The sequence below is a fragment of the Hyaena hyaena genome, unplaced genomic scaffold (assembly GCF_003009895.1).
Source record: "Hyaena hyaena isolate Hyena2069 unplaced genomic scaffold, ASM300989v1 scaffold_635, whole genome shotgun sequence".
Taxonomy (NCBI): domain Eukaryota; kingdom Metazoa; phylum Chordata; class Mammalia; order Carnivora; family Hyaenidae; genus Hyaena; species Hyaena hyaena.
Window position 1 is genome coordinate 424,793 of NW_024081269.1, and position 26,133 is coordinate 450,925.

The window sequence follows — 26,133 nt, forward strand, 5'->3', positions numbered from 1 at the left end:
AAATGAAGAATTTCAAGCTCTCACCCCATACCTCCGAATCAGAACCTGAAAATTCTTATTTATTTATTTACTTTGAGAGAGAGGGAGAGTGATCATGCACTAGTGGTTGAGCAGCAGAGAGAGATCAGAGAGAATCCTAAGCAGGCTCTTGTGCTGTCAGCCCCCCAGCCCGATATTAGGACCTAGGCCAAAATAAGAGTCCCACATTAACCAACTGAGCCACCCAGGTGCCCCTAAGATTTTACTTTTAAGCAAACTGTGCACCCAACTGGGGCTTGAACTCACAACTCTGAAATCAAGTAGTATGCACCACTGACTGAGCCAGCCAGGTGCTCCAATTTCTGCTTTTGAATTTACTAAATTTTTTCTTCTACCTTTTTAAGGACCATGTGCAGTTGTTTTTCTAATTTCCATGGTGATGCTTAAATTATTTATATTCATCATTTATTATATATATTTATGTCTACGAAATTTCCCCTAAGCTCTGCTTTAATTGTAAATAGTGTACTGTATAGTACCTTTATTATTGATATTTTTTACATACTCTGATTTTCTTAGTTTTAATTTTCTTTTTGACTTAACAGTAATGTAGATTTTTTATAATTTTTTATGTTTATTTTTTAGGGAAAAAAGACAGGCTGTGAGCAGGGAAGGGCATAGAGAGAGGGAGACATAGAATGTGAAGCAGGCTCCAGACTCTAAGCTGTCAGCACAGAGCTCAACACTGGGCTTGAACTCACCAACTGTGAGATCATGACCTGCGCCAAAGTTGGATACTCAATCAACTGAGCCACCCAGGCACCCCAAGGTAGATTTTCTTAAAATTTATAATAGACTATTTTTCAGAGTTGTTTTAGTTTTACAGGAAATTGAGCAGATAATACAGGAGTTCCCAATTATTCCCTTCCCCCCTCTTCAGAGATTCTGCAATTATTAATATCTTGCTTTAGTGTGGTACATTTATTACAACTGATAAACCACTATTGATAAATTATTATTAACTGAAGTCCATAGTTTACATTAGGGGTCACCATTTGTTTCGTGTTGTACGTATATACTATATGTGTATTTGAAATTGTAGATTATCTCTGAAAGAATTATTTAGGAAACTGGTAACAGTTGTTGGCCTCTAGGGAGGGGAGTTTGATGGTTAAAGTATAGAAATAAAGGTAATCTATTATTATGTACATATATTACCAAATTTTGAAAGACGAATAAGAATGGAGGAGGAGTAAAGGGGCACCTGGGTGGCTCAGTTGGTTAAGTGTTGGACTTCAGCTCAGGTCATGATCTCATGGTCTGTGAGTTTGAGCCCCACATCAGGCTTTGTGCTGACAGCTCAGAACCTGGAGCCTACTTCAGATTTTGTCTCGCTCTCTGCCCCTCCCCCACTCACACTCTCTTTCTCAAAAATAAATAAAAATCCAAAAATTAAAGAATAGAGGAGTAAAGAAAACTTGAATAAACAACTCTTTCAAGAACTTTTGTTGCATAAAAAGAGAAATGAGGTGGTTGTGAGAGGGGGACCTGGGATCAGGAAAAAATGTTTTTAAGATGGGAAATGACAGAGCATGTTGACTGGTGGGAATGAAGCAATGCAGAGAGAAACAGTGATGATAACGAGAAAAAGGGGATATTTGAGGCAGCAAAATATTGAGTAGGTGGGTGTGGGGGATGGTACCTGGTAGTCAAGTAAAAAATGACATTTGCTAGAAAGAATGCCTACTCCCTGGTGACCAGGAGCAAGAAGAAGTCCAGGAGTACACCAAGAAGGTGAAAGGCTTGTACATTGAAAACTATAAAATATTGCTTTAAAAAAACTCAGACAAATGGAAAGACCAATCATGTTCATGGATTGGAAGATGATGTTGTTAAGATGACAATATTACCTAAAGTGATCTACAGTCTCAGTGCAACCCCTATCAAAATTCTAATGGCTTTTTTTTTTCAGAAATGGAAAGTCTGATCCTCAAATTCATAGGAATTTCAAGAGACCCCCAAATAGTCAAAACAATCTTGAAAAGAGAAGAACACATTTGGAAGACACACTTTTTAATTTCAGAACTTACTACAAATTTAGAGCAATCAGAACTATAGTAAAGCAATTAGGATAAACATACAGATCAATGGAATAGAATTAAGAGGCCAGAAATAAGGGCACCTGGGTGGCTCAGTCGGTTAACATCTGAGTCTTGATTTCGACTCAGGTCATGATCTCATGGTTCATGGTATCAAGCCTACTCAGTGCAGAGTCTGCTTGGGATCCTCACTCTCCTCTCTGCCCATCCCCTGCTTGAGTGTGCTCTCTCTCTCTCAAAATACATACATACATAAACTTTAAAAAAAAACAAAACTCAAAATGGGTTGAGGACCTAAGTATAAGAGCTAAAACCATTAAACTCTTAGAAGAAAACATGGGTAAATCTTCATCAACTAGTATTGTTCACCAATACATCTTTAGTATCTGGCATATACTAAACACTCAAAAATGGTTATTGAATGAATTGATTTCATATTTGCTATTTTGAATCACTTACAGAATTATATATTGTGCACGTGTTATATATGATATGATTAGGTTGTACTATTTTTACTCTTTCATTTTTATCTGTCTTGCTCATCAGATTATCAAACTCACCCAGAACAGTGTTCTGTAAACAGTCCATAGTAACTGTTGCTATTTGACCAGCCAAAGTGTCTTTCCCTCTTATTTCCACCACCCTACAGTGAAAAGAGCAACTTGAAGGAAAGAAAAAATTGCCTTTGATGTGAAAAGCAATTTGTGTGAATCCGAATGCTTGCCAGGAGCAACATGACAAAAAGGCAAAGATGTGGGAGAGAGCTCACCAGTCCAGGATAATTCAGTGTTGCATTTATTTGATAACAGATGAGCTCCTTTCCAAGGTGACTGACATGCACACAAGTGTACAGAGCAGGAGGAGGGTCTGAATGAACTGCCAAGCATTTCAACCTCTCCAGAGACCAAGTATATCAAGAACAACTGATTGGGTAATCTGGCAAACTGCCAACTGTAAGACATCCATCCACCAGCAGGAACACAAAGAGCTTTCATTTTCCTCCCTCGCTGAGCACACTGATTAAAAGTAACAGCTGCCACCCTTTTTCCATGAGACTTGATTATGATAATTCCCCACAGCCAAAGACTTGCTGTGAAACTTCTACATCATTCTTCAAAATGTAGTCGGGAAATTACCTCAAAATTTGAGAAACAAGGATTGTAAACTTTTATCTACACAAACTATCTTCAAATAAGCACACCGATTAATGCCACTTGTTCTGAAAGATTTAATGACTCCAGCTATTTTTCAGTGTTTTTGCAGCTTCGTAAAGGCATACCACTCTGAGATCCTGCCTATTTTAAAGATAGACAAACAGGGGTGCCTGGCTGGCTCAGTCAATAAGCATGTAACTCTTGATCTCAGGCTTGTGAGTTCTAGTCCCATATTGGGTATAGAGATTACTTAAAGATAAAATTTTAAATTTTTAAAATGTTTATTTTTGAGAGAGAGAGAGAATGAAAATGAATGAGCAGGGGAGAGGCAGAGAGAGATGGAGACACAGAATCTGAAGCAGACTCCAGGCTCCAAGCTGTCAGCAGCACAGAGCCTGACGCAGGACTCAAACTCACAGACCATGAGATCATGACCTGAGCTGACTGAGCCACCCAGGCACCCCTACTTAAAGATAAAATCTTTTAAAAAATAAAAATAAATAAAGATAGGCAAACAGCCAAAATTCCATGGTTCAGTTCTACCCTTCAGTACAGAACCTGGACTATGTAGACTATAAATCTTACATAAGGCACTTTTTAAAAAATTGCTCTACTGTATATAGTAGATCCATAATCTCTCAAAGTATAGTCCCTCCAGAAGCCCATGGGAAAACGTTTCCATAATCTAAAATAATTTGGGAAATTCTGTATACCCTGCTTCCCTCTTAGAGCTTCATCATGCATATTATGGTACATGCTCTAAAAAGTACAGAGAGGGCCACCTGGGTGTCTAAGTCGGTTAAGTGTCCGACGTCGGCTTAGGTCATGATCTCACGGTTTGTGGGTTCAAGACCCACGTCGGGCTCTGTGCTGACTGCCAGCTCAGGGCCTGGAGCCTGTTTCAGAGTCTGTGTCTCCCTCTCTCTCTGACCCTCCCCTGCTCACTCTGTCTCTCTCTCTTTCAGAAATAAATAAAATATTAAAAAAAGTACAGAGAGAAGAAGCCTCTCTAACTTTTTAGAACTTAACCACAAGCACTTGCAGCTAAATCTAAACTTGATCTTAACAACTTCAATGATTTCTTTACCCTTAAGAGCTAGTGATATCAGCCTTAAGGATTATTCTTTCAGCACTTTTGAAGAAAAGTATAAATACAAAGGCTAGGTGGATTTGAATGAAGGTGGCTGTAGAATGAAGGGAGTTGACTAAAAAGTTACTTTTATATAAGAACTTTATGTGAGTTGATGAGCAAATATTAGGTTCCTCTCTCTCTCTGGATCCACTTATACCCCAGCATCAGAGTTCTCCCCCTATCTAAATCTTCCTCAGTTTGTAGTCTCCCAGCTTCAGCTAATTTGAACAAAGATGGTCACCTGGCACAACATAGGTTGTAGAGAGTCCTCAATTGGCAGCAAGCTCTGACTTACGAGACCTGACTCAAAAAGATGAGATATTGGAGTGAAATTACCAGCTGGTAGTGGGACAAAAGGATACAGATTCATGGAGCAGAGCCAAGTCTAATTAATAACAAAGGATTAGACTGCAACAAGCCTTGATGATCATCTGTGCTGAGGTCTCAGTGCTGAGGTAGGCCCAGCCATGTCATTGATCTTGTTTGAAATGAATGCTTCATACCATAATCCTGTTGTGTTTAAATAGTTTGTGTGGGTCTCTATTTCTTACAATCAAACAGTTCTACATTTACCAAGTGTTCTTTTGAGATCGATGAGACATAAGCGACAAAAATATGGTAATGACCTTAAGTGAATGAACAATAGTTACAGAAATAAAACATAATTGTTAGTTAGAAAGATAATTGATAATCTAAGAGTATTTATAAAATTATAGAAAATTGTATAAAGAAATTACTGGACTTAGAGTAAGAACACAGGAATTTGGGGGGCTCAGGATTCAGGGTTTTGACAGGGAAGAGGTGGCACATTCAAAATGTTTAGTTCAAGAATGTTTAATGAGGGGCACCTGGATGGCTTGGTCAGTTGAATGTCTGACTTCTGATTTTGGCTCAAGTCATGATCCCAGGGTCATAGGATCGAGCCCCATGTCAGGCTCTGTGCTGGGCATGGAATCTGCTTAAGATTCTCTCGCTCTTCCCCTGCTCCTCCCCTGCTCACATTCTGTCTCTATCTCAAAAATAAACATTAAAAAATTTTTAATAAAAATTAAAAAATGAATGTTTAATGATAATTTTTTTAAAGAAACAAAGAATGTTTAATGAAACTTTTGAGGTAATGAGTATGGTTATTGATCATAGTGATAGGTTACAATATAGATTGTCAAAGTTTGCATGCTCCACACTTTAAATATGTGCACTTTATTGAATGTTAGTTATGTTTCAATAAAGCTAGGGGGGAAAGGATGTTTTTTAGAAAAATTTTTAATGTTTATTTTTGAGAGAGAGACAGAGCACAAGCTGGGGAAGGGTAGAGAGAGGGAGACACAAAATCCAAAGCAGGCTCCAGGCTCCACACCATCAGCACAGAGCCCTACACAGGGCTCAAACTCAGAAACCACAAGATCACGACCTGAGCTGAAGTCAGCGTTTATCTGACTAAGCCACCCAGATGACCTCAAAGAAAAGATATTTAATGAAGGAACTATTTATGGAACTGTGAGCAAAGTCAAGGGTAATGCATCTATGGACAAGCAATCCTGAGAGCCATTACCACCCCGGGCTAAAGGAGCACAGAGAGGAAACTTCACAGGAAATCATCAGAGCTATAGCTGTAAACGTGGGGTCAGCAGTCTACAAACTATTTGTTACCATCTAGGAAGAGGTAAGGACAGAAACAGGGTGAGCATTTAGAAACTTATACACCAATTTAACAGACTAATGTTATGTTTTTTAATCAGATAATAGAAAACCTGAGAATTATCTTTTGTATGTATTTAGTTTTTAATTTCACTTTTCTAGTAATTATTTCTTGTTACTTATTTTTTAAAGTGTTGATCATTGGTGGGGTGGTAGTTTAAGAAAGACTGTTCATCACTAGTTTGAGAAACACTGATCTAAAGAAATTCAATCTCTGATAAAAACGAGCTCTACATGGAAAGAGCTAGGGAACATGCTTACATCAGTCTCTTTCCTCCCACACTGATCTCTGTGTCTCTCCCCTGGACCAAACCCAATTAGAATCCAGGTGGCAGAAAAGTTGAGGTGATGCACAGGCCAGCCAGGGCAAAGAGCCCAGCAGGAAAGGGTGGATCTGGAGGAACATACAGAGAATATGTTGTACTCTAGGCTGTGACACTCATTAGATGTGTGATCTTCAGAAAGTAATTTAGTTTCAGTGATCCTTACCTCACCCCCAAAGAAATGGGGATCACTTGACCACCATTCACTTATTCTACCACTCCTCATTTGCTTGCTTAAGCCAGAGATTCGACAGTCATGTTTTATTCTCTTCACTCCCATCCCATCCAGTCATTGTTGATAGGCTCACCTCCATAATGACATTTACATGTGACCCCTCCTCTCCATTCCATGCCCTGCCTGAGCTGATAAGTTCCTTGGCATTAGTCCACTGAACTGCAACAGCTTTCTAACTGGTCAGGCTCTACTCCAGTCCATCCCCCAGGGTGAGAAATACATATTTGATTAGCTTATTTCCTAGCTTAATTGCAGATCTGGAAAGTGAGCATTTAGAAAAACTTAGGTATTTAGAATCCTTGAAAGTTTTGGTTTGCTTTGGTTCTGGTCTTCAGATTATAATGCTTTCTTGAGGCACCTGAGTGATTCAGTCAACTGAGTATACAACTCTTGATTTTGGCTTGAATCATGATCCCAGGGTCATGGGGTCAAGCCCCGTGATGAGTCCACATTGGATTTTTGCACTGAGCATGGAGCCTGCTTGGGATTATCTCTCTCTCAAATAAAAATAAGACAAATATTTTCTTATGCTTTCATATTTCTAATCATGCTCTTTTCTCTGTGAAATGCTATTGTCCCTACTTTGCAAGTGAATTCTCTACCACCTTTGAAAAAACTTCCCTGACTACCACATCCAATACAAGCAAGGGGCTGCTATATGCTCTTATTGTACACTTTATTACATCATTTATTTCTGCACTGTAATTAACCTTAGCTTTAGAATCTGCAAACCCCTTGAGGCATCTGGCTCAAGTGACTCTTGATCTCAGGGTTGTGGGTTTAAGCCCTACATTGGGCATGGAGCCTACTTAAAGAAAAGAAAAACAAACTATAAACTCCTTGAAGGAAGGAACTACACCATTGTCATGGTTGTATTTCCATGCCTAATATTACCTGAACACAATAAGTACTCTCTTTATGTATTTGTTGAATGATTGAATAAATGAGAATTGGGGTGGGCAGTTGATCATCATGGAAATAGAATTTGAACTAAATTCTGAAGTACAGATAACAATGAGATGACCAGAGCAATACATATTAAAATAGCACTAGCGCTTTTCACAGAGCTAAAACAAACAATCCTAAAATTTGTATGGAAACAGAAGAGTCCCTGAATAGGGACTTCTCTTGAAAAAGAGAACCAAAGCTGGAGGCATTACAATCCTTGTCTTCAAGATGTATTACAAAGCTGTAGAGTCATCAAGACAGTATGGTATTGGCACAAAAACAGACACTCAGATCAATGGAACATAATAGAGAACCCATAAATGGACCCTCAAATGTATGACCAACTGATCTTTTACAAAGCAAGAAAGAATATTCAATGGAATAAAGACAGTCTCTTCAGCAAATGATGCTGGGAAAACTGGAAAACAACATACAGAAAAATGACCCTGGACCACTTTCTTCCACCATACACAAACTCAAAATGGATGAAAGGCCTAAAAGTAAGACAGAAAGCCATCAAAATCCTACAGGAGAAAGCAGGCAAAAACCTCTTTGACCTCGGCTGCAACAACTTCTTACTCAACACCTCTCTGTAGTCAAGGGAAGCAAAAGCAAACATGAACTATTGGGACCTCATCAAAATAAAAAGCTTCTGCACAGCAAAGGAAACAATCAGAAAAACTAAAAGGCAACCAACAGAATGGGAGAAGACTTCTGCAAATGTCTAATAAAGGGTTAATATCCAAAATTTATAGAGAACTTATAAAACTCAACACCCAAAAAACAAATAATCCAGTAAAGAAATGGGCAAAAGACATGAATACATACTTCTCCAAAGAAGACATCCAGATGGTCAACTAACACATAAAAAAATGCACAACATCACCCATCCTCAGGGAAATACAAATCAAAACCACAATGAAATACCACCTCACAACTGTCAGAATGGCCAACATTAACAACTCAGGCAATAGATGTTGGCAAGAATGCACTCCTGGTGGAAATACAAACTGGTGCAGTCATTCTGGAAAACAGTATGGAGGTTCCTCAAAAAATTAAAAATAGAATTACCCTACAACCCAGCAATTGCACTACTAGGGATACAGGTGTGCTATTTCAAAAGGGCACGTGCACCCCAGTGTTTATAGCAACACTATCTACAATAGCCAAAGTATGGAAAGAGCCCAAATGTCCCATCAATGGATGAATGGATAAAGAAGATGTGGTATATACATACACACATATATATAATACACACAGTGTATTGGCAATCAAAAAGAATGAAATTTTCCATTTGTAGCTATGTGTTTGGAACTAGAGGGCATTATGCTAAGTGAAACTAGTCAGAGAAAGACAAATATCATATGTCTTCACTCATGTGAGGACTTTAAGATACAAAACAGATGAATATAAGGGAAGGAGAGCAAAAATGATTTAAAAACAAGGAGGGGAACAAAATATAAGAGACTCTTAAATGTAGAGAACAAACAGAGGGCGTGGGGAGAGGGGATGGGCTAAATGGGTAAGGGGCATTAAGGAATCTACTCCTGAAATCATTGTTGCACTATATGCTAACTAACTTGGATGTAAATTTTAAAATAAATAATTAAAAAATAAAAAAGAATGATATGGCCAGAGAGAAGGAGAGAGAGTGCCCAATTGGTATAACAATTTGAGCCAAGGCAGAATGACAGATATGATCAGTGAGTAGGAACTAAAGATAAGATGGAAGAAGTCATTTGAGGTTCTATGGAGAAGAACCTTGAATTCCACGTTAGAATTTGTGTTGTAAGCTGGGAGTGAATTGAGTAATTGAGGTTGAACATTGACCTTTTGAAGGGAGAATTAAATTATAGAAAAGATGTGTCAAGAAGAGTATGCTTCCTGAAATGTTTACAATTAATTGAAATGAAGAGTAGAAGCAGTTATTAAGAAAGTTATTAAAATAATTGATATGAGGGGTTGGTTACAAGTCTAGATTTAAATTGTTGGCAGGAGATATAGAAAGGAAAATAATGAAAAGAGACATTTAAAAGAAATTAGTTATAAAAATTTGTTAACATAGTGGTGTCTGGGGTGCCGGGGTGGCTCAGTAGGTTGAGTGCCCGACTTTGGCTCAGGTTATGATCTCACAGTTCATTGGTTCAAGCCCTGCATCTGGCTCTGTGCTGACAGCTTGGAGCCTGGAGCCTGCTTCAGACTCTGTCTCCCTCTCTCTCTGCCCACTTACTCTCATTCTTTCTTTCTCTCTCTCTCTCAAGAATAAACATTAAAAAAAAACAAAAACAGTGGCCTCTAATGATGACCATTAAGTGCATGCAATTTATCATTTACTGATTGTTTGACACTCTAAAATTCTGGCTGGTACCAACGACAGAAATAAAGATGGGACAAGATGATTACATGATGAATTCATCTGTTTCCTAAAGTATGCTGCTGTTATTATTTAAATATAAAAAGTCATTTTGAAAATTAAAATCTTAGGCAAAAAAGATTTTACATTTTGGACTCCAAGGACTAGGTGCAATATCTACTGCCACCTGCTGGCAAAGAGAGAGTGACTATAGTCACTTGTGAAACCTGCAAGTTCTGATTAACATTTTATAATCATCTAAATATCAAGCATCTGGATGGTAATAGGGGTTTCTATTCTTTTATATACTCCAATTGCCGTATCACTACCAGCTCAAGGAACCCTATAGATTTGCTACAGACTGATCAAGCTTGATGCCTTATCCCATTTTCATTCCACTATTTTTGAGTGATTTTAGGATTATCTTATATTAATAATGTCCTTACTTCTAAGACTGAAATAATAAAACATAGCTAGTTACTTTTGCAATGTCGTAAAAAAGAATGGAAGAAAAAAAACATTGAAAAGTACAGATGTTTTTCTTTTATTTGTACCAGGCATCTGTTTTGTTCTACAAATTAATTTTTTTTAATGTTGATTCAGTACCTTAAAGTTTTTATTTTTGCCATGTTATAGTAATATATTTTAAAATATACTAGAGTGAGGCACCTGGTTGGCTTAGTCGGTTGAACAACTGACTTAATTCCACCCAGGTAATGATCTGAGGGTTGTGAGATCAAGCATCAAGTAGGGCTCTTAAGATTCTGCTTCAGAGGGAAGCCTGGGTGGCTCAGTCAGTTAAGCGTCCGACATCGGCTCTGGTCATGATCTCATGGTTTGTGGGTTCGAGCCCTGCGTCAGGCTCTATGCTTATAGCTAGCTCAGAGCCTGGAGCCTGTTTCAGATTCTGTGTCTCCCTCTCTCTCTGACCTTCCCCTGCTCATGCTGTCTTTCTCTCTCTCTCTCTATCTCAGAAATAAAACATAAAAAAAAGATTCTGCTTAAGAGTCTCTCCCTCCCTCTGTTCTTCTCCCCTGCTCACACACTTTCTTTCTCTAAAGTAAAAAAGAAAGGAAAAAAAAAAAGAATCAACATAAAAATTTATAAATAAATAAACATACTAGAGTGATCGTATGTCTAAATGAATGTTGATAGGTTGATATTAGCAGTACTGGATCTATACACACATCCATAAAAGATTTATGCCCTTTGACCCAATACTTTTCATTTTGGAAGTTTATCTTAAGTAATCACAAAATGGTAAAAGAGCTTTATATACAAAAAAAACATGTATCACATCATGTGTAATTACAAGAAACTGGAGAAATGTTAAATGTCCAATAAAATAGTAGTAATTCTAAACAATGTTATAATCACAAAATGAAGTGTTTTACAGCCATCAAAATGATATTCATGAATAACTTAGAATCACAGAGCAAATGTACAATTACACCTATGTAAAAGTAAACAAAATTTTAACAATCCATGCATATAAAAAAAGCTAGAAACAAATATACCAAGAGCGTTGTTTGAAAATGAATATCATTTTAATTTTTTTCTATATTCTAATTTTTTTAATGTTTATTTTTGAGAGGGGGAAGGGACAGAGAGAGACAGAGTCAGAATCTGAAGCTGACTCCAAGCATTGAGCTGTCAGCGCAGAGCCCAACTTGGGGCTCAAGCTCACAAGCCATGAAATCATGACCTGAGCTGAAGTTGGATGCTTAAACAACACAGCCACCCAGGTGCCCCAATTTTTTCTATCTTCTAATTCACTATTCTTCATAGTGAATTACTAAAATCCCATATGGTGGTAACCGGCCTCCTTAGCACAATAGGCAGTGTGTCAGCACATGAAACGATGCTCAGCATCCCTCCTCATAAGGGAAATACAAATCAAAACCACACTGAGATACCACCTCACGCCAGTCAGAGTGGCTAAAATGAGCAAATCAGAGAACTCTAGATGCTGGCGAGGATGTGGAGAAACAGGCACCCTCCTACACTGTTGGTGGGAATGTAAACTGGTACAGCCCCTCTGGAAAACAGTGTGGAGGTTCCTCAGGAAACTAACAATAGAACTCCCCTATGACCCAGCAATAGCACTGCTAGGAATTTACCCAAGGGATACAGAAATGCTGAGGCATAGGAGCACATGTACCCCAATGTTCATAGCAGCACTCTCCACAATAGCTAAAACATGGAAAGAGCCTAAGTGTCCATCAACGGACGAATGGATCAAGAAGATGTGGTTTATCTATACCATGGAATACTACATGGCAATGAGAAACAATGAAATCTGGCCATGTGTAGCAACATGGAGGGACCTTGAGGGTGTTATGCTGAGCGAAATAAGTCAGGCAGAGAAGGACAAATATCATATGTTTGCACGTCTAGGAGGATTAGGAGGAACTTGACGGAGGAACAAGGGGGAGAAGAAGGGCGGAAATGGTGGGGGAAAGGGAGAGAGGCAAACCATGAGAGACTCTTGAATGCTGACAAAAACTGAGGACTGATGGATGTGAGGGGAGGGGGGATGGGCATGGAGGAGGACACTTGTGGGGATGAGCACTGAGTGTTATGTGGAAACTAATTTGACAATAAACTATTTGTAAAAAAAAAAAATAAGCAGTGTGTCAGCCTCATAAAATCCCCATATAGTCCCTAACAAATACTATGTATTCAATAAATATTCATTACTTTCTTTTAACTAATCATTCCTGAGAGAGTGGAGAGAGATTATGTGTATTGCTTTATATTTTTGTTCTTACTAATTTACAGAATATTTTCATGTTTTCCCTATTTGATATTTCCAAATAAGACCATACACTTTTGAACCTATTTCAGAAAAAGTACATAAAAGCAAGCTCAGAGTGTCCTTTTCCTCTTTGGGGATATATCTAATAAGGGGAACAATAACTGTAGCAGAAACAGACAATTGTATTTCCTTTAATGCTGTGAACCTTGATTTGTGTAGAATACACATTCTTCATTTTCCTCCCTGAAACCATGCATTTCAGGAAAGCTGGACTCAGCCCCAACTTTGTCTTCTTTGGTTTAAATTTTTTCATGGCTATTACATTCCCCTTGCCAATGATTGGCTTAGGGAGAAGCATGTGATTCCACTAAGCCAAGGAAAGGTGGGGAAGTTGACTGGGTAGGCATCCAGAAAAGATTACTTAGTTCTTAAAGTTAAAACTATAAAACTCTTAGAAGAAAACATAGGGGGTGTTGATCTTAAAAGTAAAACAGAGTGTTATTACCAGTGAAGTTGGTTTATTTGGTAACAGCAGAAGAATTGCAATTCAGGACATGGGAGGTAAGGCAAACCACAGGCAAGTCAAAAGGTCAAAGGAGAGAAATGTTACTTTATAGAGAAAAGAAGGAAGTTGTGGGGTGCTGCTTTCAAAAAAAGTCTATTGGAACACCATGAGAGTTCAAGGTAGTGATGGCTTTTCATTGACTGAATTGTGGTATATTTTTTAAGTTTATTTATTTATTTTGAGAGCAAGTGAGACAAGAGAGGGGCAGACAGAAAGAGAGAGAATCTTAAGCAGGCTCCATGCCCAGCCAAAGCCTCATCTCAACACTAGGAGATCACAACTTGAGCTGATATCGAGAGTTTCCACTTAGCCAACTGAGTTACCCACATGCCCCTGAATTGTGGCATTTTCTTATTGGCAGAGTTTGTTAAGCTGAGCAAAGGGAAATTCTTCCTTCCTTCTGCTGCAGTAGTAGAATAGGCTTCTTCCCCTTGGGAAAGCCTCTTCCTGTTGGGCTCTGTAATTAAGGACATGTGATAGGGCATAAGAGCTCCCCCTTCTGTCCACCAGACTCCATTTTAAATGAGATTTCCTTTATTTCGTTTAATAGGGGAAAGCCTCATAATACTGGATTTGGCAATGATTTCTTGGATGTGATACCAAAGCAAAGGCAAAAAAAGAAAAAAATAGTTAAGTTGGATTACATCAAAATTAAAAACTTCTGTGCATCAATATACCCAATAAAGTGTTAGTACCCAGAATATATAAAGAACTTTTAGAATTCAACAACAACAACAGAAAAAAAAAAAAAAGGAATTTGAAAAAGGGCATAGGATTTGAATAGACATATCTCCAAAGACAATATGACCAATAAAGATAGGAAAAGATTTTCAACATCACCTAGTATTACAAAACTACAAATGCAAATTAAACCATGATGAGATACCACCTCACACATATTAGGATAACTACTGTTTTAAAAAAGAAAGAAAAGAAGGGTTGGTGTTGATGTAGAAAAACTAGAACACTGGTGTACTGTTGATGGGAATGAAAATGGTGCAGGTGTTGTGGAAAACAGCATGGTGGTTTCTCAAAATATTAAATATAGAATTACTATATGGTGTAGAAATTTCACTTTCAAAAGAATTGAAAGCAGGGACTTGAACATATATTTGTACACTCATGTGCATAACAGCATTATTCACAATAGACAAAAGATAGAAACAACACAAGTGTTCATCGACAGATGAATGGATAAACAAATGATTTATATCCATTCAGGAGAATATTATTCAGCCTTAAAAAAGGAAGTAAATTCTGACACCTGGTATAGTATGAAAGAATCATGAGAACATTATACTAAGTAAAATAAGACAGTCACCAAAGGACAAATATTGTATGATTTCATTTATATGAGGAACTCAGAATCGTCAAATGCACAGAGAAAATAGAATGGTGATTGCCAGGAACATTGGGGAGGAAGGAAAAAAAGAATTATTGTTTAAAAGGTACAGAGTTTTGGTTTTGCAAGATGAAGAGTTATGGAGATAGATAGTAATGATTGTTGCACAAAATATGAGTGTACTTAATGTCACTCAACTAAACACTTAAAAAATGGCTAAGATAAGGGGCACCTGGATGGCTCTTTCAGTTGAGCATCTGACTTTGGCTCAGGTCATGATCTCACAGTTTGTGAGTGCAAGCCCCACATTGGGCTCTCTGCTGTCAGTGCAGAACCTGCTTCGGATCCTCTGTCCCCCTCGCTCTCTGCCCCTCCCCTGCTGTTCTCTCAAAAATAAAATAAACTTTTTTTTTAATGGCTAAGATGGTAAATTTTATATTATGTGTACTTTACTGCAATTTTTAAAAAGAAAGAGAGACCCTAGTAGTGCTATTGCTAGGTCTTAAGGTAGTTCTATTTTTAATTCTTTGTGGAATCTGCACACTGTTTTCCAGAGGGGCTGTACCAGTTTGCATTCCCACCAGCAATGAAAGAGGGTTCTTGTTTCTCCACATCCTCACCAAAATCTGTTGTTTCCTGAGTTGTTCATTTTAGTCACTCTGACCCATATGAGGTGGTATCTCAGTGTGGTTTTGATTTGTATTTCCTTGATGATGAGTGACGTTGAGCATCTTTTCATGTGTCTGTTGACCATCTGAATGTCTTTTTGGAAAAGAGTCTATTCGTGTCTTTTGCCCATTTCTTCACTAGATTACTTGGGGTTTTTTGGAGGTGATGAGTTTGATAAGTTCTTTATAGATTTTGAATACTAACCCTTTATCCTATATGTCATTTGCAAATATCTTTTTTATTTTTACAAATAGTTTGTTGTCAAATTAGTTTCCATAACACCCAGTGCTCATCCCCACGAGTGCCCTCCTCCATGCCCATTCCCCCTCCCCACTACATCCATCAGTTCTCAGTTTTTGTCAGCATTCAAAAGTCTCTCATGGTTTGCCTCTCTCCCTTTCCCCCACCATTTCCCCCCTGCAAATATCTTCTTGAATTACACGATCTACCCCCGAAGCCAAGAGCACACTGTATACACTGTATGTTAGCTAACTTGACAATAAATTATATTGAAAAGAAAGAAAGAGAGACCCAAGGATGAGATAGTTCCTCTTCTAACTTCAGTTGTTAATGTGGAGTGATCCCTGGAGTAACATCGGGGTATTGCCCAATAATACTCTGAAAGTAGCAGAGCAGAAATATAGAAAGAACCTGGCCTTTTAATAACTGTTAAGTCCCTGAATTAGTGAACTTTGGTACTGCTATACTTTCAGACTTCTTGTTATATACGATACTACACCATCATTTCTGTTTAAGTCCTTCTGAGTTAGGTTTTCTGTGATTTGCAACTGAAACACCATAACATATATAATAACATTGTCATCCACTGGCTAGGACACCATATTTCCCAGAAGGACTAGGGTCACAACAGTTGATTCCTTTTTTCTAACTTTTCTTGCCTTGTTACAGTTTTCAAGATTTCTAGCTTTAAGATGTTAAGGTTCCAGGGGGCACCTGCTGGCTCAGTTGGTTAAGTGTCTGACTCTTGGTTTCCGTTCAGGTAGTGATCTCACATTGTGTGAGTTCAAGCCCAGAATCCAGCTTTGAACTGGTGGTGCAGAGCCTGCTTGGGATTTTCTTTCTCTCCTTCTCTCTCTCTCAGCACCTCTCCTGTTTGTGTGCACTATAAATACATAAATAAACAAACTAATAAATAGATAAGATGATAGGGTTCCAGATCAATAGTTTGTCCTCCCACCCCCTTGGCTATGCCCTGAGAGTATCTGCAAGAAAAAAAATACCTCTGTTACTACAAGTGTGCAATTCTATGTTATAGCATTCATATGAATGCTATGATTCTTATGCTCTGTTATATTGAGACAGTACTACACTGTAGGGATGAGGCTACATTCTTGCAGGTCTCCCAGGAAGGGTAAGGTCATTTCTGATGTCAGATACTAAGGGAGGAAGTGTGTTTTTCAGATAGAAGGTTGAAACAAAGAGGGAGGTCCAAGATAAATAGTTAAGGTGGTTTTGCTCAATGAAGGATCAAATGCCTAGGAACCAAAGGATGTTATCAAAAAAGTGAAAGGGTAACTTACAGAATAGGAGAAAATCCTTGCAAACCATATACCTAATAATGGCTACTATCCAAAATATGCAAAGAATTGGGGCTCCTGGGTGGCTCAGTCATTTAAGCGTCTGACTTCGGCTCAGGTTATGCTCTCACAGTTCGTGGGTTAGAGCCCCACATCAGGCTCTGTGCTGACAGCTAGCTCAGAGCCTGGAGCCTGTTTCAGGTTCTGTATCTCCCTCTCTCTCTGACCCTCCCCTACTCATGCTATCTCTCTCTCTCAGAAATAAATAAGGCATTAAAAATTAAAAAAAAAAGTAAAGAATTTTCACAGCTCAACAACAAAAAGATAGTTTAATTAAAACATGAGCAAAGGGGGGCACCTGGGTGGCTCACTCAGTTTAAGCATCCAACTCTTGATTTCAGCTCAGGTCATGATCTCAAGATTCATGGGTTCAAATCCTGTGTCAGGCTTTGCCCTGATGACTCAGAGTTTGCTTGGGATTCTCTCTCTCCCTCTTCTCTTTGCCCCTCCCCCACTCCCACTTTTGCATGCAAGGGTACATGTTCTCTCTCTCTTTCAAAATAAATAAATAAATAAATAAATAAATAAACAAACATTAAAACAAACATGAGCAAAGGACTTTATAGACATTTCTCCAAAACGGTATGCAAATAATCAACAAAAACATGAAAAGATGCTCAACATCATTAGTCATTAGGGAAAGGCAAATCAGAACTACAATGAAAAAAAGAAACAACTACCTGAAGAGGGGAAGGGATGGAGGTGTGAATTAAATAGATGGGGATTAAGGAGTACACTTGTCACGATGAGCACTGGGTGATATATGGAAGTTGAATCACTGTACTGTACACCTGAAACTAATATAATCACTGTTTTGTACACTGAAACACTACACTGTACTCCTGAAACACTATATTGTACACTTGAAACTAATATAACACTAATACAATAATTAAAAACTTTTTAAAAAACCCAAAAAAACTACAATGAAATACCTCTTCACACACAGTAATATGGCTATAATTAACAAGTGTTGGTTAAAATGTGAAGAAATTACATTTAACTGGTGCATCTATTGTGAAAAACAGTTTGGTGGATCCTAAAAAAGTCAATCACAGAATTACCATGTGATCCAGAAATTCAACTCCTAGGGATATACCCAAAAGAAATCAAAATAAGAAACTCAAATATTTGTATATACAGCAGTATTCACAGTAGCTCAAAAGCAGAAACAACTCACGTGTCCATCAACTGATGAATTGGTAAATTGTGGTATGTCATACAAGAGGTTATTAATCGGCCATAAAAGGAAATGAACTCCTAACATATGCTGTAGTATGAACATTGAAAATATTATGTTAAGTGAAAGAAGCCAGACACAAAAGACCACATACTGTATTATTTCACTTATGTTAAATATCTAGAATAGGTAAATCCACAAAATTAGAAAGCAGATTGGTAGTTGCCAGAGACTGAGGACAGGATGGGAAGGGAGGTAACTGCTTAATGGGTACAGGGTTTTTTGAAGGAAGATGAAAATGTTTTGAGGGTAATAAAATATTGTGGTTGTGCAACATTGTAAATATACTAAATGTAAATGTAATTGTTCACATTACCTTTTTTTTGACAGAGAGAGAGAGAGTATGCACATGCACGAATGGGGGAGGGGCTGAGGGAGACAGATAATCTCAAGCAGGCTCCACCCCCAACGAGGAGAAGTCCTACTTAGGGCTCAGTCTCATGAATTGCGAGATCATGACCAGGCCAAAATCAAGAGTCAAACACTTAGGGGCGCCTGGGTGCCTCAGTCGGTTAAGTGGCTGACTTTGGCTCAGGTTATGATTTCATAGTTCGTGGGTTCCATCCACGCATCAAGCTCTGTGATGACAGCTCAGAGCCTAGAGCCTGTTTCCGATTCTGTGCCTCTCTCTCTGCTCCTCCCCTTCTTGTGCTCTGTTTCTCAGAAATAAATAAATGTTAAATTTTCTAAAAAAAAAAAAGTCACGCTTAACTGATTAAGCCACCCAGGTGCCCCTGAATTGTTCACTTATAAGTAATTGATTTTAGGGGCACCTGGGTGGCTTGTCAGTTAAGCGTCTGACTTAATTTTGGCTAAGGTTATGTTCTCTTGGTTCGTGGGATGGAGTGCACCTCCACTCTGTGCTGACAGTGAGGAGCCTGCTTGGGATTCTTGGTCTCTACCTATTTCTCTGCCCTCCCTGCTGATACGCATACAAGCACACAAGCATTCCCTCTCTCAAAATAAATAAATAAACTTAAAAAATAAATTAATTTTATATTATGTAAAATTTGCCTAAAAAATAAGTAAAATCAAAATGCCTAGGAAGTTGATTCTGGTTATTGAATGAAGACAGCTTCTTCCATGAAGAGAAAAGGGAGCAGCCAGGAGGTGAGGGACTAGGCAGGCTACTATGGGTCAACTCTTTGGAGCTACAGTGAAAATATCTCAAAAGGGCAGTAGAAAAAGGACAGATTATCTGTGCTAACTGTGGAAACTTCTTTGTAAAACAGACGTTTATAATGCTTCCAATTTTTATATTTATTTCCCATAATTTTGAGTAAAATTGTTGGAAAATTGGAAACTCTTAGGCCATGAGCTTCTTAAAAATCAAGAACTGTAATATTATTTAGTCCTTCTTGCCTGGTACAGAGTAGGTTCTATAAATGCTGATTTGATGAAATCGGAGCAGGAGGGTTTGATTACACTTGTACAGGAGCATAAAAATGAGAACAGCACACTTTTGGAACATCGTTGTCATAGCAACAGCAAACAATTACAGATCCCAAGGGAAAGTGAACCTCTGAAAGTCAACTGGAGGGAGGAGGGAAGAGAGGCGTAAATCTTCCTTTTATGGTTATATGGATATTTATTTTCTTAAAAGGGTTTGCAATCCTTTATAGTGTATGTCTTACTATGGTTAGCAAACTCTCACCACTTAGTAGGAATTTCATCACAAATAATAGAAAATCAAACTCGACCGGCTTAACAGTAAAAGGAAATCTATTGGGTTGTATGTAAAATGTCCAGAGGCAGGGTTAGCAAGCTCCAAGCTCCCTAAGGACCGGTTTCTCACTGTACACTCTGCCTTCTTTGTTCTCGTCTTCCTCATAAAGCTGGCTGTCTGCATTTCTAGGATGGTAGCCTAAAGTGCCTACGATGGTTTGCTTTTTTACATCCAGCGGGAAAAAGCCAGCACAATTCTCCCACATGAATTTCCAAGAAAAATTCTAATTGGATTGTCTTTAATATCTGCCCACCCCTGATCCAATCAATCATTGTAGTCTGTTGGATGGAACATACTGAATGGTTTAGCCTAGGTCCTACATTTCATACTTTTCAATCCCTGGATTGAGGGGTAGAATCAGCCTCCCTAGAACCTTAGGATCTCAAAACAGAAACTGAGGGTTGGAAGAAGGGAGAAGAGGAAAATGTTGCTAGGAAGGCAACTGACAAAAGTGCTCATGTAAACTGTCTCTAAACCATATTGTAAAAACCATCTTTTGTGGTTAAATATTATTCCTATGGGATGCCCCTCAAAACAAAACAAAACAAAAAAACAATCAAAAATACCCCAAAAAGGTCCTATAATCAAATACATTTGACAAATAGTATATACTATAACCTCCTCTTAGAGGTTCCCATTGCACATTAATATAATAAAGGCTTTAATAAATGCTTCAGCAGAGAGACTGTTGAATTTTCTTTAGTCAATTGTTTCACGAACTTCTTTGACTGAAGAAACTTTTTTCTGAGGAACACCTTTAACAGCCTTGGAACATGTTTTGGAAAAGACTCTGTCAAGGCAAACATCTGACGTCTTCAGATTTGGCTGTCTTTGGTGGTTGGAACTGGTCCGTACTTAGTTACCAAGTCAACAATTACAGAGCCATACTAATGTAACATTGTATGTCAAATATACTCAAAATTAAAGGGAAAAATGTAAAAACAAACAAAAAATCAATTACAGAACCAGGAGTGAATTTAGCAATTGTAAGATTAAGTGCTATTTTATAATTTTTTAGCAATATGAAGTTGATTGTTTCATAATTTCACTAGCCTTTTGTCTGCCAAAGATTTCTGTGCCAAATCTTTTTGTAACTGGTTTTGTTACTGTGGTTAGGAAGAAATGAATCAACGTTAAATAGTTATCTCTGGGAATGGCAAACTGTTAAGGGCACTGTCACAGTGTAAATTTTAGAATCTAAAGGCACAAGAGCTCTAATATCACAGGAGAATGGCACCCAGACTTTCTAATATTCCCAGAAAGTGTTCCCTATTAAAAATCATCTTTGGAGCACCTGGGTGGACTAAGTCAGTTAGGCATCTGACTTTGGTTCAGGTCATGATCTCATGGTTCATGGGTTCGAGCCCCATGTCAGGCTCTGTGCTGACAGCTCAGAGCCTGGAGCCTACTTCGGATTCTGTGTCTCCCTCTCTTTCTCTGCCCCTTCCCTACTTGTGCTTGCTCTCTCTCCCTCCCCCCCCCCCCCTCAAAAATAAACTTAAGGGGCACCTGGGTGGCTCAGTCAGTTAAGCGTTTGACTTAGGCTCAGGTCATGATCACACGGTTCGTGGGTTCAAGCCGCATTGGGCTCTATGCTGACAGCTAGCTCAGAGCCTGGAGCCTGCTTCAGATTCTGTGTCTCCCTCTCTCTCTGACCCTCCCCTGCTCACACTGTTTCTCTCTCTCTCAGAAATAAATAAAACATTTAAAATAAACTTTAAAAAAATCTTTAATCCACCCTATCCCTGTTTCACAAAATGAAGAGGTCTTATGCATGTCTTTGTAAAAAATCCTGTGGGAATATCTTTTTTTTTAAATTAAGCTTAATATGTGTTTAAAAAAACAAAATTCAATTGAGTAAATTTAAAGATCGAATTGGCTTTACTCAATGATTCACGAATCAGGCAGCATCCCATATAGCAAATAGAAAGGGAAGCTTTCCCTTCTCCAAATTGCTGCACAAAATGGGAGACTTCTGCAGGCAGAAGGAGGCAGGGACAGGGAAAGAGTGGATTACTTATCTTTCTTTGGGGGATGGAAGGGGGATGGTGAATTACCTCACCATTATAGACCAGGAAATTCCAGACTGACCAGTTAAAATTATATTCCTGGGGGAGGTTGAAACAGCAAAGTAGGTTAGATATTAAGTGTCAGTTTGGTGATATGGCCTTAGCACTCCATTTTGGCCCGTTGTCTTTTTTTTTTTTTTTTAACATTTGTCATTACCATTTGAAAACTTCTTCCCCAAATATCTTACTGATTTAGAGGGCACTGGAGAGTGGGGCACCTGAGTGGCTCAGTCGGTTAAGCATCTGACTTCACCTCAGGTCATAATCACACAGTTCGTGGGTTCAAGTCCCATATCGGGCTCTGTGCTGATGGCTAGCTCAGAGCCTGGAGCCTGCTTCAGATTCTGTATCTCTCTCTCTCTGACCCTTCCCTGCTCACGCTGTCTTTAATGTTTTTTTAAAAAAAAATTTTTTTAAAGTAAAAAAAAATAGAGGTCATTGGAGAAAAACACCTGAAAGTGTGTAAAAGAAATGTGAAAACCATGATTCTCCATCAAAAACCAGAAGAGAGGCCCCTGGGTGGCTCAGTCCATTAAGCATCTGACTCTTGGTTTCAGCTCAAGTCATGATCTCACTGTTCATGGGTTTGAGCCCTGCACCAGGCTCCATATTATTATCCGTATTCTTGGGATTCTCTCTCTGCCCCTCCCCCACTCATACTCCTGCTCTCTTTCAAAATAAATAAATAAACTTAAATTTAAAAAAGCAGAAGCAATCTGGGCACAGATGAAATTCCCTTTGAATATCCATTAAATAGGTTGAGTGGTGCCAGCTACCCAGTGGGATGGTGGGTAATAACCTCAGACAGTCTGAGGCCTTTATTCTATCCCTGCCTTTATTCCCTAGCTGTCTTAGTTCTCTCCAACACTATACTTTTGTCTTCAGTTGTCTGTTTATATCAAATGCTCAATTTCAACTTTAATTCTGATTTCAGAAACTTTTCAAAACAGGCCAATCAACAAGTGCCCAGCTAGGAATGCAAACTGGTAACAATATGGAGGTTTCTCAAAAAACTAAAAAATAGAATTACCCTATGACCCAGCAGTTGCACTACTAGTTATTTATCCAAGGGATACAGGTGTGCTGTTTCAAAGGGACACATGCACCTCAATGTTTATAGCAGCGCTATTGACAATAGCCAAAGTATGGTATGAAAAGAGCCCAAATGTCCAGTCCATCAACGGATGAATGGATAAAGAAGATGTAGTACACACACACACACACACACACATACACACACACACACACACACTGGAGTATTACTCAGCCATCAAAAAGAATGAAATCTTGCCATTTGCAACCACGTGGATGGAACTAGAAGGTATTATGCTAACCAAAATTAGAAAAAGACAAATATCATATGACTTCACTAATATGAGGACTTTAAGATGCAAAACAGATGAACATAAGGGAAGGGAAGCAAAAATAATATAAAAACAGGGAGGGGGACAAAATATAAGAGACTCTTAGATATGGAGAACAAACAGAGGGTTGCTGGAGGGAGTAGGGGAGGGGGGTGGGATAAATGGGTAAGGGCATTAAGGAATCTACTCCTGAAATCATTGTTGCACTATATGTTAACTAACTTGGATGTAAATTAAAAAAAAAAAAATTAAAAAAAAAAAGCAAGGGCCCAGCTAGGTATGTGGTCTTTTATAGACAATGACAGCTGCTGATTTGCTGATTTACAGTGTTTCCACTTAACATTGCTTAGTTGATAGGTCATCTGGCTTTAGTTGTTTTATTGCAATGGTGATTGAATCAGTCCTTTAAAATCTATATTCTTATTCACATCCCCATGATCCAGAAGAGCAAGGTGTGGGAACGATCAATAATACTTGTGGAATGAATTATGATCATGTGAGGCAGATTTTCCAGTTTCTTTTATTTAGCAGCATATATATTCTTGCTGTATTTTGCATATTTGTGAAATTATTGTCTAGAACTCCAGTATGCATGATGAACAGTTTCAGATACTAAAATTATAGTTATTTAATGCATTTAGTATTTTTAGTATATGTCTCAATCATTATAATTTATGTAATAAGCATAAATTTATGTAATAAGTAGGGGTGGTTCAGTCAGTTAAGTGTCTGACTCTTGATTTTGGCTCAAGTCATGATCTCACAGTTTATGGGCTCAAGCCCTGCATCAGGCTCTGTACTGACAGCACAGAGCCTGCTTGGGATTCTCTCTCTCCTCCTCTCTCTGCCCCTCTCCTGCTTATGCTCTGTCTCTCTCAAAATAAATAAAATAAACTTAAAAAATTAATAACTACACTGTACTGTGGAATTTGTTTTTAAAAAAATCACCACTTGTTTTAAAACGTCAGGAAATCCAAAGATTAAAACTGCAAATTAGGGATACCTGAATGGTTCATTTGGTTAAGCATCCAACTTCAGCTCAGGTCATGATCTCGAGGTTCATGAGTTTGGGCCTTGTGGCAGGCTCTCCACTGTCAGCAAAGATCTGCTTCAGATCCTCTGTCCCCATCTCTCTCTGGCCCTCTCCTCCTCTCTCTCTTAAAAAGAAACATTTTTTTAAAACTCCAAATTTAAAAAAGTTTTAAGTCACTGTCAAATTACAAAACTGGATGAAATTCATATGGAATAAGTCTTTCAAAATACATATTAAGCATGATAAGAATTAATCTTTTTTCCTTTGAACCACCAGAACATGACTTCTTTTAGTTAAATTTTTACCTTTTAAAAAAAAATGTAAGGGCGCCTGGGTGGCTCAGTCGGTTGAGCATCTAATTTCGGCTCAGGTCATGATCTCACAGTCCTTGGATTCCAGCCCCACATCAGGCTCTGTGCTGACAGATCAAAGCCTGGAGCCTGTTTCAGAATCTGTGTCTCCCTCTCTCCCTGCCCCTTCCCTGCTCTCTCTCTCTCTCTTTCTCTCTCTCTCAAAAATACACATTAAAATTTTTTTAATGAAAAATTTAAAAATAAATAAATAAAAATATAAAAACTTTATATGGCTGCATCTTCATTAGGCTAAATAGGCTATTTTGGCCAGAAGGGAATCACAGAATACTAAATCTCTATACAAATGATCTAAACATTAAGAAGGGTATTAAGACTGAAATTGTTATGTTATCAGTGTAAAAAAACCCCACAAATGATAAATTTATCCCTGAATTATTGAGTGTCACTTCATATGTTTTTCTTTATGTTTCCCTACACTATGATTTTGTTAAGGAAATAAATTGGGGGGGGGGGTCTCCTGGCTGGCTCAGTGGGTAGAGCATGAACTCTAATCTTGACGTCTTGAGTTCAAGCCCCATGTTGGGCATACAGCTTGCTTAAAAAGAAAGAAAAGAAAAGAAATTTTTGTATTCCTTTCCTAGAGTTAGTATAACTAGGTGGTTAGTTGTATTCGTCAAAAGAGCAATGAGTTTAAAGGGCACACACACATACACACAAGTGAAAATAAACTTTGGTCAGAGCCTCTCAGAGGTAAAGAGAGATCTAGGTCATTTGAATCTGGGGCAGTTGTTGATACATTAAGAATTGAAGAAGTACCAAAACAGCCTGTAGGAATTGTGGTGTATTTTTCAATGCTTATATTTAACACATTAATGCTTTTTAATACAAAATATAGAATGCAGTATAATTAATTATATAAATCACAAAGTAATTAGGAGATTTAGTTAAGAAGTATGTATAGTATTCCATAGGCTGTGTGGTCTGGTAATAGGACAGGAATTTAAAGTTCCATGATGAGTCTCTTCTTTCCCTGTAACAGTGTGTCTCTGTAGGAATCATCCATTGGGCAGGTTGAGCCCCACTAGGAATCTGTGGCCAGGGCCAGGAAACTGCTAGACCTACCCTCAAAGAACACCTTGATATTAGAGAATCAAAAGATGGTCATCATAGCCATCATAACCAACAATAAAGAACACTTGAACCACATGAAATTGCAGCTCTTTGACATTTTTTGACATGAAAAATCCAATTTTAGTCTAAAAATATGTTTTATGAGCCAAGTTGCTGAGGACTCAAGGAGGTGCATGACACATATACAGCCCTCTGGGGGCACTGGAGTAACTAGATTAGAAGGAAGATTCTACCTCGCTCCACAGAATCTAGCCTAGGTTTGACAAAGGGTGGAAACTCCCAACAGGAGAAGGGCAGCTGGATCTCATTGCCTCCAGTCTTGTTGATCTGATGTCACTTTCCCCTGGATGTCTTCTGTGCTAGCCTTCGGGTACACTTCGTTGAAAATTCTTTTTTTTTTTTA